This window comes from Macrobrachium rosenbergii, chromosome 4, assembly GCF_040412425.1.
Source record: "Macrobrachium rosenbergii isolate ZJJX-2024 chromosome 4, ASM4041242v1, whole genome shotgun sequence".
Classification (NCBI taxonomy): domain Eukaryota; kingdom Metazoa; phylum Arthropoda; class Malacostraca; order Decapoda; family Palaemonidae; genus Macrobrachium; species Macrobrachium rosenbergii.
In genome coordinates this window covers 51208795-51219970 of record NC_089744.1, presented here as the reverse complement: position 1 = coordinate 51219970, position 11176 = coordinate 51208795, and the positions used below count along the sequence as shown (strand labels likewise).

General features: G+C 37.8%; 1 long non-coding RNA gene across 1 annotated transcript in view; it reads left to right on the top strand.

The window, feature by feature from the left end:
* The first annotated feature begins 4525 nt into the window (after window positions 1–4525).
* The window catches only part of LOC136834379 (uncharacterized), a 46485-nt gene continuing 39834 nt past the window's right edge, over window positions 4526–11176 (top strand). Inside the window, exon 1 of the long non-coding RNA XR_010851770.1 lies at window positions 4526–4867. This is a non-coding gene — a long non-coding RNA (uncharacterized lncRNA). The remainder of the gene's footprint in view (window positions 4868–11176) is intronic.

Below are 11176 nucleotides of genomic sequence, written 5' to 3'. Positions count from 1 at the left end.
ATACGTTCAAAAGCAATAGAAATGATTTATTGTATGACCTAGAGGATGTTACGAGACTCATATCGAATAGACAGATTTCTTTATGATATGCACTTGCAAATTTTAAACTTATTTTGGATTGGCTTTACTTAGGAGATAGTTTGTCTTTTTCAGCACGTGTGCTCACGTTTCTATGTATGCAAGTAATGAAGTTTGATTTGATTTTGAGTATACATAATATGTATCTGGTCACATCATTACCTTCTCAAGCCTATAATTTAAAACTGAACAGTATAGAAATCCCTTCTGTTGTACAATTATGAATAATAATTTTTGCAAAATGTTAGTAGTATAATGATCTAGCAGATACATAGAAACAAATAAATCAGATTAGAATGCCTATTCTCGTTTCATTTTTCATGAGAAATAGAATAGTGATTTATTAGATTGCAAAATATTAAGTCAGTCTTAGAACAAAAGGGAACAGAAAATGTGGATCCCCTCCGGTCGAGTGTTATGAATATTTTAGGTCCTTCTCACTGGGGAATATTTTTTTTTTCAAATCTTTCGCCTTGTTTGGCGTTTACGTAAGTATAAAAGAAATGACACACCTTTTGGTTGGCTTAACTTGGTATAAGGTAGAAATGAGTGAATGGGTTGATAAAATCTCTAAAATGTCAATAGATAATAAAGAAAGATTAACTTTGAAACGTAATGTCGAAATTCTAGGACGTAACAAGAGCTAGCGATTCACTCTGAGTAACCTAGAGAGGCCCAACTGCCCTTGTACCAATATTTCCATGCCGTAAGCTACTAAGTCACCTACATTTAACAGCATGTACAACAATCACCCCAACTTCCTGTCATGTGATGACATTCATATTACTGCAAAATGAGCCACTTCATCATAATCTTTGCTTCAGCAAACTCTTTTCCTCTCAGTACTCGTAGGTAACTTTCTATGAGACTTGCTTGTTAGGTTAATTGATGAGACTTTCGGTATCTTCCTCAAAAATGCATACAGATCGAGCAATAATGAAAATGACAAGCCACAACTCTGCAGATTTCCAGCAACATAATAATTTTTTTTTCTGAATAAGAACGTACCTTAAAAATCCAAGAGAAATGGCTCGTGTTAGTGTTGTAGCAGTGAACAATCTAAATGAAGAGAGATACCCTTCTGGATTTCCCTTCAAGTTTCAGGCAGTGGAAATTCCAAGGCGAGGAATGGGGTAAAACTGGGTGGCACCCTGTAGTTTTCAACTGAACAATATGTTTTGCAAACACAACCCATCGTCTCTTCTGTTACTGAGTAAACGTATTCCGTTTCAGGTTTAGTTGAAATTATTTTTTATATCATGATGCAGAGAGAGTTTTATTAATATTCTTACACAGTCCGATTGAGTTTCATAACGTCAGGAAAACCAGGAATTCACAGACTCGCATTCTTCCGGAGGGCTGTCAGGTAATGAGAGTATCGGGTCAAACAACCGTGTCATTCGACCTCACATCAAGCACATACCCATGCAAACTGCCTGGCATCTGTGCTTAGCACTCATGAAGACCGGGGAAGCTCTTCCTCTTCTCTGCTTTCTCTGCTGAAATAGGGGGCTTCTAAGTCCTGCGGTGCCTGGTGGATAGTTCTATTTTTAGGAGCACGAATACACTATGGTCATTTTTGAAAGTAACTAGAAACACATTATCATCGTCATTTAAAAACAAGTACACATAATTATTATAAATTTAGAAACCCAGTATAAATCATCTTCATCATCGCTATCATTTAGAAACCATGTACCCATCACTGTCATTAGTGCCGGAATTTAGAAACCATGGTATGCCTCATTACCGTCATTTAGAAACCCAGTTGTGCATCATCATCATCATCGCCATTATTTATAGAAACTCAGGTACACATTTCATTAACCCTGACTCATTTAGAAACCCATGTATGCATCATTTTCATCCTCTTCATCCTTTTAAACCCAGATTTCCTTCATCTGCATCATTACCATCATTAAATAAAACATATGCATCATCATCACCATTTTCCATCATTTAGAAACTAATATTTGCATCACATTCATCACCACCATTTAGAAATTCATGGATGCATCATCATCATCATCTCTACCGTTTAGAAACCCAGACATGTATCATCTTCATCTCTGCCATTGTGTAGAAACCTAGGTACACTTCATCATCATCACTAATACCTAGATACCAACATCGGCATCATCATCAATCACCATTTTTTTAACAACCCAAGTATGCAACACATCCATCACTACAGTAATTTCTAAAAATCCCGGCACTCATTATTTGTTTAGTGATTTGTTTCAGATAAAAAAAACTTGGACATCCACAAAAAAAAAAAAAAAACACTTCATGAAGCTACCTTTCCACTCAAACCAAGAAGGAATTACCAGTAAGGTAAAAGACTCTTGTCATTTGGTTTGCTTTCATTTCAATAATGCCATTATAAGTACGGTCAAAAATAACTAATTTAGGCATTCTGACGATTCCACTCCTATTGTGTATGTAGTAAATTGTAAAACAGAACCTGTATGAGTGTGGAAAATCGAATCTTCAAATATGGAAAATCGAATTCATGCTTTCATGGACTTAAACATCGCTGTTTAAAGGCCTAGAATACTTAAAACGTTGTCTTTTTCATACCCAAGGTCAGCGACAATTAACCCTTCGTTAAGGAAGAGTGATAAATAAATAAAAAGAAAAGATTTGTGTAAGTTAGTGACGGGAGCCAATGAGGAAACTTTTCGAATACCCGCGAAATATATACGAATAATATTTCATAGCCTTTAGCATTCGAACGAACGATTTTCTTAAATTAATATATCACAGAAAACGGCTTCAATAAGGCATCTTAGTGATACAGGGACTCTTATAATCTTGTAGACGTGTTACATCAAGGAACTTGGAAAGGGGAAACATTTGGCTCCGCATTAATGTAAAAATAAACGTCGAGTGCAGATTTTATTCTTATATAAATACATTTTAAAGCATATTGTGTTTGTAGACAGGACACTCATAACTTATTTGGGTAATTCTACTACTACACATCTGTGAGTGTCTGATTTTGGATTGGCTATGTACCTGACCATCTTGTAGTGTACTTCTGATCAACTTCATGCGACTATCATGAAAGGATATTTGAAAATCAAGATTTAAAATGCATTTCTGAATAACTGACTTGATTACAAATCGGTCAGCAGACTGGAATATGATATTAATTTATATGGAAGTAAACCAGACTAGATGCATCTGTTGGTAAATGGGCAAGTGTGGCAATCGGAAACAAAATTAAATACTCACGTCAAACACTTTATGGTGCAGTCAAAGTGTGGCCAGCACTCTTCATCATGTTACAGTCAGCCGGGGATATGGAAACTTATGAAGCATTCACTCGACTTGTGTGTGTGTGTGTGTGTGTGTGTTTCCGGGGGAGGAGGTTGTGGCTAAGGGCTTTGGTAAACCGATGAACAGTGAATCCGCAGATTTACCAGAATTTTCCATTTTACTGGTTGGTTGCCATGCCGTGTCACATTTAAGATGTTTTGAATTCGAAGGAAACCACTATTAATTATTCTTTAAAGTTCAAATGTAGGCCACATTCGTACTTTTTAACATTTAGAACAATATAAAACGTTTGTAATTAAATTTCTGCCTTTTTTTTATTTTAGTTGCATTACTTCCTCTTGGCTGGTAACTAAGTATGGTGTTTTGCAATGCATTAACTGTCAAAGTAGCACACAACCTCTGACGAGGGTGAGGCTTATATCAGGGAAATACAATAATCGTAGTTATCATCATAACAAAGACTTGTGGTGAAAACCTGTAAAATCTGCAAGACTCTAGATTTTATTTTCTTGATGGTTTAGTCTAGCTAAGCGGTGATAACAATATACTTCAGGAGTCGATTACTTCTTTTGGTACAGTAAATTATTACGCATTTTTTGCCAAGCGTAAGGGGCGTACATACAAACAAACAAATTGCTATAATGCAGAGGTACGGAAGTAATAAGACTAATAGTAACAGTGAACGCAGGCAATGAGGCTAGCGTAGATTTCAGAAGAGCAGTTGTTGTCTCCCTATTTCAAAAGATATCTCATCAAACTCACTGTTTGGTTTGAAATAATAGAATATCCTTCTTGAATAGCTGCAGATATTTATAGATTTCTATTTCAGTGGAGGCCTCATATAATTTCTGTAAACGTCTGGTTTAAAATAAACCAAAAATTCATAGTTTTCAGCCGTCGATTGCAACTTCATAACAGCAAACATCCAACCAGTAATACTGTAATTTTGTTTTGTTTTGTTTGAAAGGTATATTGTATGAGGACATTGTGGTTTTCCTAGTAATTAATATGGATCCGTATCCTACAAAACGGATTTACTTCAATACAATATGTAAAATATGGGAAAATATTTCGTGAAGCATGTCACTTAATGACAAGTTCTGATGACAACATGTTACGTAGTGAGAATACCTGTGACGTCACGGAGTTTATGTTTACTTTCATCATTGCACTGCTTGAATTGGAGGGCGCCACTTCCCTTCGGCGTGTTGTTGAAGCTTGCTATTCGTGTTAAACTTGCTATGGTCGGCATTGCCTCCATAATCATGTGAAATATGAGGTAGTGCGCTCGCCAGTTGGTGACTTTACGTGTGGTGCTGAGGAGCTGAACAACCTTTCGAAAATAATTGATTGCGCTGGGGAAAAGAGAGATGGCAGGAACTGACAAGGTGTTTCACCTTCGTGTTGAAAAATTTCAGTGGAGTCGTGCCGCCTGGGTGAGACGGTGACTGTATCCGGAATGAGGTCTTCAAGTTTTTCAGATTTTGTAATAGACTAATATAGCAAGGTAAGATTCATTGACATATGAGCACTATAGTCATAATCAGCAGTCAGTTCATCTTTAAGGTCAACATAAATGGTTTTTATCTATCGCTGTAGGGTTTAGGCCTAATTTTGATAAATGTAAAGGAGAGGCCCACATAAAGATAACGTCCATTAATGTAATTTCTTGATTGGAGAATATAGAAAATGGTGTCGCCAATGCAGCGTAGGCGAGTTAATTTAAGAAATTGGTAAAGCTATAGAACAGCTCCGCACCGATTATTACCTTGGAAAATTATTTTCCCTGTACTTTTAGTGTTGCTGATGGAGAAGGTGGTGTTTATTGTTGGTCAATTAATACTAACATCATATCTCCATCCAGCATGGTTGGGGGCCCTTTGGGAACGCGGAACCCCAATTTTTACCAAACGTTCCCCTACAACTAGGCATGCACGATAGCATTCCATTATGGCCAGCATACAGTAACATATAAGTTCTGAGGTTAATTACAGATTAATTACGGTCGACCGCCAAAAACTTGGAAAATTCTTGATAAGCAACCAAAATACTATAGAAAAACTAAAGTTCCGAGGTAATACCCCATGCGGAGCTATTCTACAGTTCTACCGAGAAATTTACAAAGCTATGGGAAATATACCGTGTACTGTTTATATTTTTGCTTTCATCCAAGAGGGCCTGGTTCTAAACACGGCGCAAAGCGGATCTTCCGTTATATGTAGTACCAGCCAAATTATCTCGGCTGTACTGTATTATAAACCCTTTTATATATTGTTTAGTCACAAAGTTACATCATTAAACGATAGCTTCTTGTGACCCTCTCCTTTACATATACCCTAATTGTGATTGTTAGTGTTACACGTGCACTCTGCCATGTTGGCAGCAGTGGATGAGTGGATGATAATGGTATCAACCTGGGCCAGAAAACGTAAATTGAACTGTTTCTGCAAGTATGACATCTAGAAACAAATGGTTTCTCTTTTATCACTTCCACCACAAATGCATAGGCCTAGGCTAGTTAACAATACCGTATGAAGGTATGAGGTAGAAATTATACCTCGTATTTACTCCCATGGCATAATAGGTAATCCTCAGTATTTTTCCTGTTATATTTACTTCAATAGACTGCTGTCTGTCTATTAGTTTCATACATACGATAATTACATATTATCGAATAGTGATGAATGATTTGCTTAGTCAAAGTTAAGGGTGGGTAACCCTACCATGTAGGATGCAGTCCTAACCTAAGTTAGTTAGGTTAGGCCAAGTTGAGGAAAATTTAGTCAGTATCTATCGGTGCAATAACTGTTATTTGTTGTGATGTATAACTCACAGATTTTTCCATGTAATTCGATCCAATTAGCATTTTCCAGTGACCTAATTTCCATGCAATCCTGTGTTATTTATTGTAGGTAGAGAAATGGTCTTTACTTTTAAATAACTACTTTCAGTAGAAATAAACAGATTCACACCATTCTTTTAGTAATTAATCAGAAACCTATGCAAGAGTCGTAACTGAAAACTTTTAGGAGAGATGCTTATTAAACTAAATAAAAAGAGAAAATACTATCCTGCCAGTGTGGTGATATATGCAACAAACAAAAGTTATAATTTCTCCATTATAATAATCATAGTTCCCAGGCAGTGGCCAAGATCAACTTTATGAACTAGCGAAGAAAAGGTATGTATGAAAATTACTAAATATATTACTCATTATGAAGTAAGGTTAATGATCATCACCAATTATAAGTTTTACCGGTAATCTGCCATAAATGCGCGTGATTAGCATCCAATCTTTTTCATCTGAGCCCACGCGTTGGCGGCTGGATTAAAACAACATCCTACAATTAACAATGAAATTGATGGAAGTTCCATCGTTAGCGGTAAATCAACAGATTATAAGTAAACCTAGAATATTTCGTTAATGATTTAAATTATACACATTATATCATTATATATGTGTATATATAGATATATATTTATATATATAATTATATATATATATATATATATATATATATATATATATATATATATATATATATATATATATATATATATATATATGAGTACATTGTGAGTGTGTGTGTGTGTGTGTGTGTAATTTTTATGCATGCATAACATCTTTATGGAGGAAGTTATAAGAGGAGTCCGTGAAAGGACTTTAGGTGTAGGGACAAAGTTGGATAGGAAAATGAGTTGCAGATAAAGTGTGAAATGACATAAATATACAGTATATATATATATATATATATATATATATATATATATATATATATATATATATATATATATATATAGATAAATAAAATATATATATATATATATATAATATATGTATATATAATATATATGTATATATATGTGTATATGTTTATGTATATATGTATATATATATATATATATATATATATATATATATATATATATATATATATATATATATATATATATATATATATATATATACATATGCAAATTTCTGTTTAATTCAATGGCTTTTTGGTTGTTGATCAACTTTTATCAGTTACACAGTACTTTCTAAATCTCCGTTCTTCAAGGTGTAATTGATGGATAAAGAAACGAAGATTAACTATTTGTTCCATTTACTGGGAACAAAACACCCCTGACCCACTTACCATAGCTGTTCCGTCACATGTCGTGACCTCTTCAAAGTGTACTACATTTTCTTGTTGTTGTTGATTGAGTTGGCCTTATGCCAGCACGGGCTCTTGCTCATAGAGCAGCCCGTAATACAGTTTCTTTGCGCACTCGTGTTTTATTACATGGTGCGGACGGAATTGTATCGTCCAAAAACATTAACAATGAATACATTTAAATACAATGCAATCATTAAAGTACAAAAATTAGTTCAACTTAATTTAAGTTGTACAAAAATAATACATTACAAAAAGATTTACAATAATCAACAATTTTTAGATGAACAATAATGGAAACAAAAACCACGTGCGCTGATTGTTTGGCAACAAACGCAAATTTGAGATTACGGGGAAAGGATGAAGGGTAACGGACAGAGAGAGAGAGAGAGAGAGAGAGAGAGAGAGAGAGAGAGAGAGAGAGAGAGTGACGTGATTCAAGAAATGTTCATGTCATTATTTGAGTCATTTGCTCTTTCGGTGTAGGATGATATTTGCCGCCTACAAGATGGTAGCCATCTTTCTGCTTCCAGTAGGCGGTTCATGGTCGGTCTTTGTAATAAAATGCAGGCCGATTCTGCTATGATTAGTCGGTGGAGATTTTGCTCCGTACAGATGGTATTGGTATTCTCCACTGTAATAAAACTCAAATGAAATGAGCTCTCCGGTGTGACTGTTTGGGTCTTCTCCACGTGTTTAATATCCGCAACTCTGCCAAATTTGTAACAACAACGAGATAACACCATTTCTCCCCATTACACATATCAAATACCATCTTTTTCATTACACAGAATTCTAAGTCAATTACATAGGTTCACGATTGATAAAGTTTTTTATGCAATAACAAGAAACGGAATCAGATTTTCTATCAATATGGCATTTCATTTTGGCGCTGTTGCCAACATTTCAAACAGCTCCACTTGCGCTTAAATCCACGGATAAGCAGCTTAAGACTGTCTCCAGGGGCCACTTTCGATGGTCACGGTATGTTTAGAGTTATTTCCCCTCTCCACAAATATCTTAATTTCTTAATATCATAGGTAAAGAATGAATTGGTAAGCAAGGAAATATGAAATAAAGCATAACACAGAGTAAGCCGGACGAGTGAGAAAATGAACAATCGTATACAAACGAGAGTCTCTCTCTCTCTCTCTCTCTCTCTCTTTGTTGGAAGAACAAAAACATCAAATGCCACATCACCATTTTGCAAAGTAATCAGGGTATCTGTCGCGAATTTTCCCCCACGACTGGGAAGGTTCTAAGTCCCTGATGGCATGGGACTGAGATGGTCAGGCCTGAAGGGCACTACCGGCAAACATAGAAGCGACGGTCCATCAAGATGAGGCAGGTTTTACAATTTTATTTAACAAAATAGACTAGTTAAATTTAACATACATTAACGTCCAAGGACCACGTGGTCGAGTACAAAAGACAATGCTGAAAGCTATACAAAACTCCGTAAAACTCGAAAATACATGCCTCTAAAACCTACAATTTTGCACAAAACTTATTTCCGAACAATCAGGCTACACTTTAAATGAACATTAACTATATCAAGCCCCGGATGGCAAAAATGTGAAGGGATTAATTTAGCATACTAAAGGAACCTGCTCTTGACTTTAAAATGAACGATTTGGCTGGGGAGGTGACGACATGGAGAGTGCGTGGTGTACCTCAAAGCAATACCCTCGAGAAAGAGGCATATCGCCCCTCTGCATGCCTCATCATCACCTCAGTTCCCTTTCAGAATTTATACATAGATTATTTTACTAAAGGAGGTACTCGAATGATAAAAAAAGAGCCACTCTGACATTCCCAACACAAACAACACAGGCAGTTCGCAGGACACAAATAATAACCAAACATATTTACAGAAAAAAGGTGAACCACGAACTCAGCCGCCTGCTTATTACTCCCCCTCGCTTATCCTGAACGTTGTGAAGGATTGTCGAGAAAAACGGATCCAGTTTTTTCACGACAGTATCTTTCATGCCCTCATTAACATTATCAACAGAGAGAGTGCGAGATATCGTTGTTGTTGTTGTTAGATTAAGGTGGCCTTGAGCAAGCATGGGATCTTAGAGAGAGCGCCAAGTCATTATACAAACAGCTTACTCCTGCAGTTACTTAGATGTAAATACTGTATGATCTTTCTTGTCGAGACGAAAATGTTAAATATCTATACGGGAAATCTTTGAAAAAAATAAGAAAAATATGTGGAGAAGAAATGGACTGAAGACAAATCCTAAGCAGGGCGGAATAGGAAGGCGATTAAAATACCTGGAAATGGAAAACAACCCACATAATCTTATAATTATAGCCTCAGGGTTTGTCTCAAAGACATTCAAAGGTCTGTCACACACGTGTCAAGTTGTTGTTTTGTAAAACTGGCAACAGGACAGATCTTTAAACACCATGCCAGAGAGGTCTCTTCGTGAGTGGAAGGGTATAGTTCCTGAGTCGTCGGTTTTTTATTGTGATGATCGACGTGGTGTTGGTGGATGTCTCCGTTATTACTATGGGCCTGTAGACGTCTTTTTAACGTTATAGAAGTGTGTCCAACATACGCTTTTCTGGAGGACTGGCACATCCTCTCAGGGCAAGTAAAACGGTAAATGATGTTGGTGTAAGAGCCCGATGCTGTCTCTTCCAAACACGTGTGTGTTCGTCAATCGTCATCCATCGGAGTGGACAGGACAAAACAGGAGTGTCTCGTTTTCTTTCTCTACAGGAACGCGATTTCAACCATACAATATTTCTGTCAGCTCCTCCCGGAGGTCCGCACACAAATCCCGGAGCCCTACGCGATGCCCCTCGAAGACCTGATCATCTCAGCACAGCACTTGACGGACTCCGTAAAGGCAACAAAGTGGGTACCAGCACCCTAATTCCCAGTCAGCGCCATCCAGCAGGAGGAGGGCGCAGAGGAAGAGGGTAACGCCAACCCCCCCCCCCCAAAGCAAGGCATCAATGCGGAAATTGTCTTGCTGACAATTGTAGTTGAGCTCGAAGGGCTTGGGCTAGGGGCGGGTAGGAGGCTGAAGGGCGGCGCCAGCCGGCAGGAGCTCAAGACGGGTTAAAGGGTGACGTCGGATGATCCTTCGGTGGCCGGCTCGAGGGCTGAAGGATGACGGTGGCTGATCCTTGGTAGCCAGCTCGAGAGGGGCGGCAGCAGGCTGAAGGATGACGTTGGCTGGTCCTTCATTGGTCAGCTCGTCCAGTACGAGTGCGGGGGCGGCTTCAGGTTTCCTGGAGGAGGCAGCCAGGGCTCCGGTGGTGGGGTGGGTCATCTCGGAGGGTCGAACTTCTACTGAGAACTCAGGAACGGCGGGAAGTAGCGAGGCGGCGAAGGGTCTGTCGGCGCGTGGGTCGTCATCTGAGGTCGGCCGGGTCCTTCGGGTCACTCTGGAGTCACCAGTGTAAGGACTGGGGTATGAGGGACATACTGGCTGGGTGTTTACTGGTTTATTGGTGGTTCCTTACTGAGATTAATGTACAGAGTCTTCGAAGATGTTATTGGCGCATGCAAGCGGTAAGGTAGCATCTACACACAGACAGGTAGAACAGAGGTACAGACTTGGGCATCTGTGTTTGTCGGCAGACAAACAGATGGCGATATTGAGAGACATGATTAACATACTGTGATGAAACATATATCA